This window comes from Lampetra planeri, chromosome 1, assembly GCF_965212315.1.
Source record: "Lampetra planeri chromosome 1, kcLamPlan1.2.h2, whole genome shotgun sequence".
Classification (NCBI taxonomy): Eukaryota; Metazoa; Chordata; class Hyperoartia; order Petromyzontiformes; family Petromyzontidae; genus Lampetra; species Lampetra planeri.
Window position 1 is genome coordinate 33,859,311 of NC_136107.1, and position 6,000 is coordinate 33,865,310.

The following is a 6,000-nucleotide window of genomic DNA, read 5'->3' on the forward strand; positions in this document are numbered from 1 at the left end:
CCTTGTTGGCAATCATAGAGGTCAGACGTTTCTTGTAGATGGCCACCAGGTTTGCACACATCTCAGGAGGGATTTTGTCCCACTCCTCTTTGCAGATCTTCTCCAAGTCATTAAGGTTTCGAGGCTGACGTTTGGCAACTCGAACCTTCAGCCCCCTCCACAGATTTTCTATGGGATTAAGGTCTGGAGACTGGTTAGGCCACTCCAGGACCTTAATGTGCTTCTTCTTGAGCCACTCCTTTGTTGCCTTGGTCGTGTGTTTTGGGTCATTGTCATGCTGGAATACCCATCCACGACCCATTTTCAATGCCCTGGCTGAGGGAAGAGGTTCTCACTGAAGATTTGACGGTACATGGCCCCGTCCATCGTCCCTTTGATGCAGTGAAGTTGTCCTGTCCCCTTAGCAGAAAAACACCCTCAAAGCATAATGTTTCCACCTCCATGTTTGACGGTGGGGATGGTGTTCTTGGGGTCATAGGCAGCATTCCTCCTCCTCCAAACACGGCGAGTTGAGTTGATGCCAAAGAGCTCCATTTTGGTCTCATCTGACCACAACACTTTCACCCAGTTGTTTTCTGAATTATTCAGATGTTCATTGGCAAACTTCAGACGGGCATGTATATGTGCTTTCTTGAGCAGGTGGACCTTGCGGGTGCTGCAGGATTTCAGTCCTTCACGGCATAGTGTGTTACCAACTGTTTTCTTGGTGACTATGGTCCCAGCTGCCTTGAGATCATTGACAAGATCCTCCCGTGTAGTTCTGGGCTGATTCCTCACCGTTCTCATGATCATTGCAACTCCACGAGGTGAGATCTTGCATGGAGCCCCAGGCCGAGGGAGATTGACAGTTATTTTGTGTTTCTTCCATTTGCGAATAATCGCACCAACTGTTGTCACCTTCTCGCCAAGCTGCTTGGCGATGGTCTTGTAGCCCATTCCAGCCTTGTGTAAGTCTACAATCTTGTCCCTGACATCCTTGGAGAGCTCTTTGGTCTTGGCCATGGTGGAGAGTTTGGAATCTGATTGATTGATTGCTTCTGTGAACAGGTGTCTTTTATACAGGTAACAAGCTGAGATTAGGAGCACTCCCTTTAAGAGTGTGCTCCTGAGCTCAGCTCGTTACCTGTATAAAAGACACATGGGAGCCAGCAATTTTTCTGATTGAAAGGGGGTCAAATACTTATTTCCCTCATTAAAATGCAAATCAATTTGTAACATTTTTGACATGCGTTTTTCTGGATTGTTGTTGTTATTGTTGTTGTTGTTGTTGTTATTCTGTCTCTCACTGTTCAAATAAACCTATCATTAAAATTATAGACTGATCATTTATCTGTCAGTGGGCAAACGTACAAAATCAGCAGGGGATCAAATACTGTTTTCCCTTACTGTATATACATGTGTTGACGTGTACACCAGGAGTTTAGCGGTGGTGCAAGTTGGGTTTAGCGCTGTCAACCCGGGCGATCCTGAGTTCGGTGTCAAGCCACGCAGTGCTCGCCGGTGGATGGCTGGAATGTATTTACATTTGTGATGTGCAACCACAGCACTCATTGTCAGTCCACTGCTGGATGAGAGTTACTCCGCTCGGCATTGTCAGTCGTGGGGGTGATTTGGTTGGAGAACGGAGGAGCGGTGGAACAGCGGTTAGCGCGCTGCGCTCACGGCCACCACCAGTGATGGTTATCTGAACCGGTGCTGGGCCTCCCCTAGGTCGACTCAGCCTCAAATGTGTACCTGGTGCTGTGTATCATCGCCACCAGGAAGACAAAGGCGGCCCGGCGTGGTCCTAGCCACCCACTCACTCGTGTGCCGTTTCGGCCTTCAGAGGTGCTCGCTAACAGCACTTGCCCCGAAAGTCTTTGAAGGCTATACGGGGGATCTTTGTCGTTGCCTTGGTCGACGATGGGGCGATATGGCTGGTTCAGCACTCGCCTCGCCAATCACGTTAAGCCTAGAATCGTGTTTTAAGTGGCCGGGTTCGTAGCGTTGCAGTGTGTTAACGACCAGTGAGCATTGCGACTCACAGAACGAGACTGGATCACTGTGTTAGTGTTCACAAACCAGTGATGAACACATAGTAACGCCTGCACGCGTGAAGTGAAATAATTTCTCCGTTCATTTCCCTTCTGTTATTTTGTCCGCACGTATGTTTTCCAGCAGCAAAATCAAAAGAAGATAAACACCGAACTAGTTAAATTAAACTGGACTCATCGGCCGCCTATTCAAAACAACTACCGCTTGGGTTTGTAGGTGGTGCAGGCAAGACCACTTCCTCTTCACGCACGATGACTCATGCGCGGATTATTGGCTCTGTGGAATGTCAAGCGTACGCGTATTTGAAGTCAGTGGGCATATTTGTTGAGGGCAGGCATCGTATTTCTTTCCTTTAGAGGCAATGCTATTGCCGAGTGCGTGATGAGATTTTCTTAAATTGAGTTGGTGGTTTAGGCAATGCTGAGAGTTTGTACGTGCAATTCGATGGTAGTCAACGTGACATACACAACGCATCCTGTGCGATTTTCTCGATATACAATTTAAAATGTAAAACACATGGAACTGCGGAAGGTATAAAACAACAAAGAATGTGCCCTGTCCGTCAAGCGAATGGGGTTCTGTCGAGTTTGTATTCCTTTATTGATTTTCTAAGGATGGTGGCGCAGGGGTTAACCCACTCCTCGATCGACCAGCCGACCAGAGCCCTATTCCTGGGCACCGCTAACATCAGCGGCGAGTTCTACCTGAACTGGTCCTGATCCAAACCCCCCCCCACTCCCCCCCCCCCCCCGCTTCATCAGACCACACTAATCGGCGTGAAGTATGCGCCAAAAAACTCCGATGACCGACACAGAGATACGCCTGAGATGACGACCACCACGGTTGCTTTTTAGTTTGTTGTCCTTCCCCCGCACCTCCGATTGGCTACGTGCGGTGCGAAAGAAGTTCAACATACATAAACATAGATACCACTGGGACGGAGTGTATGCAGGTGCCAGATGGATTGTTACATCGGAAAAACCATGAGAGATGGGGAAGGGTAGGGGAGGTCATCATCCAGCAGTGGATTGTAATTTATTGTTAGGATTGGAATTGGTCAAATTTCCCAATCTAGGATCGGACCCTGCTCACAAGATTCTTAGGACTCGATGATACAAATCTGGCTGTCCGCCTGATGATGCTACTTGTAATTACTGGCGAAACGTCGTACTCAGATTGTAAATGTTATGGATTTGCTCTCCAACACACCGGTGATGCTGTACTAGTGACGAATTGGCATGTTCTGTTTACGTGACAACCCTTACTAGTTGGCTGTGTCGGGTGGTGGCGGGTTTAACGACACATCTATATGTAATCGATCTAACACAAAAAACCTGTATTATGTTTCATGGTTCAAACAAATGAATAGTCACGAGCATTATAAATTATTGCCGATTAATAAAAGTATATGGACGTGGGCAGGACTGCACGAGATGATGACCAATGAACGAGACTGGTGACGGAGTGGTAGTTGAAGGAGTGAACGCGAACGCGTGCAAGAGGACGACCACCGTGGAGATGGAGCGTGGAGGAGCCAGACGGATGGTAGCAGTACCGAACCGCGAAGAACGGCGATGGAGTGGGGAGGCCTTCATCCAGCAGTGGATAAACAACGACTGCCGACGAGCATTGCCAGCGTTATTAATCGGTTCGGGAAGATATAAGGGCGGAAACATGTCAGATCTGTCCTCGTCCACCACAGAATGCCTCTCGTTAACATTTATCATCAGTGATGCGCTCTCGATGCTGACGTCAGCATTTAAAGGATCCACGGGCAGAGGAGGGGGAGGAGGTATGAATCAGCGCTCACGCCGCCGCTCACCCTCGCCGCCGGCTCATCAGCATGTCATCGACAAACAGCACGAGAGACAGGGGAAACAGATAAGTCTTCCTCGGGGCACACGCAGGCTGCCTTGTTCCACCTCGCCCTGCTGCTCAAGTTGGCTGGGCTCGGTGACCAGATCCACCACTCCACCCGGCCACTCCCCCCCCCACTCGCGGAAGTTGATTGCGAAACGAAACAAATGTCTTCTTCTGCTTTTCGGGCTACGCGAGGAATGTCACTGGAATGAAAGAACCAGTGTGGCGGGGTCGGGCAGATGGTCTCGCAGATGGCATTGCAGGCAAAACACGGCAATAGATGTATGCGCACTGGTTCGACATGAACTGATAAACACCTTAGGTGCTTCATAATTAGTTCCTTTTTGGTTCGATCCTGGAGCTGAAATGTAATTCCTCGCAGCTCCGATGAGCACGGTTGACTACGTACGGTGCGAACGAAGTTCTACATACATACATTTTTTTATCGTAATGTAATACCCGTAAGCCAACATATAGCATTAAGCAGAGGTGTGGACTCGAGTCATGTGACTTGGACTCGAGTCAGACTCGAGTCATGAATTTGATGACTTGCGACTCGACTTGGACTTGCATAACAATGACTTTGTCCCACCTATGAGATGTGGACTCGAGTCATGTGACTTGGACTCGAGTCAGACTCGAGTCATGAATTTGATGACTTGCGACTCGACTTGGACTTGCATAACAATGACTTTGTCCCACCTCTGGCATTAAGCCATCGACATGTTTCGTTATTGGCTTCTTATTGTAATAGTGCGTGACATAATGCACCAGTAGAGTAATCGAATCATATCGATGGGCATACATGGTGTGTGTTTAGAATTAATGCTTTTCCATTCCTATATATTTAATATTTTACACAACAGTTGCTGGACACAGGCCCAAATGCCCAATAAACCAATCGGCCAGCAACAAACAGCACTATCCAGCAGTGTGACGTCATGCGATGTGACCCACCCGCCAGCCACTAGCAGGCGCTATACTCACAATGTGAGAAAACCCCAAAAAAGATTTGAATACTGGAATTTGGAACAGAAAAAAACATCGCGACAATTCTTTTGTATGGCCGTGCGGGTGAATAGTTAACAAGGGTGCAGCCACTGAGGGCATCGTGGGTGTCTGGAAACTCCCAGCAGTGGCGAATACCCCTTGAAAACCAAAACGTTGGTATTTTGTCGATCTTTACCAAACAATAAACATCGAATTACTATAGGTTTCTCCCTTTTTTCTGGCAACAAAACAGGTGTTGAGATGTTAAAACACCAAACTGAAACCTTTTACAAGGACTCATATCTGCATTTTGGCGTCCTCTGGTCTAACACCGTTTTGAGACTCGGCTCAAAAGAAATCTCTCTCTGGTGTGGACCAATCAGAGTATGTTTTTAGTTGTTTTGTTTGCATTCTGACCACAAGTACTGTGGTTAATGCAGACATGATTCCTTGTAAAAGGTTTCAGTTTGGTGTTTTAACATCTTAACACCTTTACACTATGAGACCTCCTTTACCAGTGGCAAAATATAGTAGTAGGTTTTTACCCTTTTAAACTGGTACAAAAACTGACACCTTTATTCAAGGCATCATGTTTGCAATAACCACAACACAAGCAGTTAAAATGCAAACAAAAAGAAACAACTCTGATGATGATAATGATATGCACTGTCCTTGAAGTTTATTGGTTCACACCCGAGACAGCTTTTCTTAGAGCCTAGTCTCCATTGGTGTTGGCCCAGATGACGCCAAAAGGCGTACAACTCAAAGATAGCGCACTATCAGAGTATTCTGATAGTACAACTCAAAAACAGCGCACTATCAGAGTATTCTGATAGTGCGCTGTTTTTGAGTTGTACGCCTTTTGGCGTGATCTGGTCCAACACCAATGGAGACTAGGCTCTAAGAAAAGCTGTCTCGGGTGTGGACCAATCAACTTCAAGGACAGTGCATATCATTATCATTATCAGAGTTGTTTATTTTTGTTTGCATTTTGACTGCTTGTGTTGTGGTTATTGCAAACATGATGCCTTGTATAAAGGTGTCAGTTTTTGTATCAGTTGAAAGGTAAAAACCTATTACTATCTCAACACCTGTTTTGTTGCCAGAAAAAAGGGG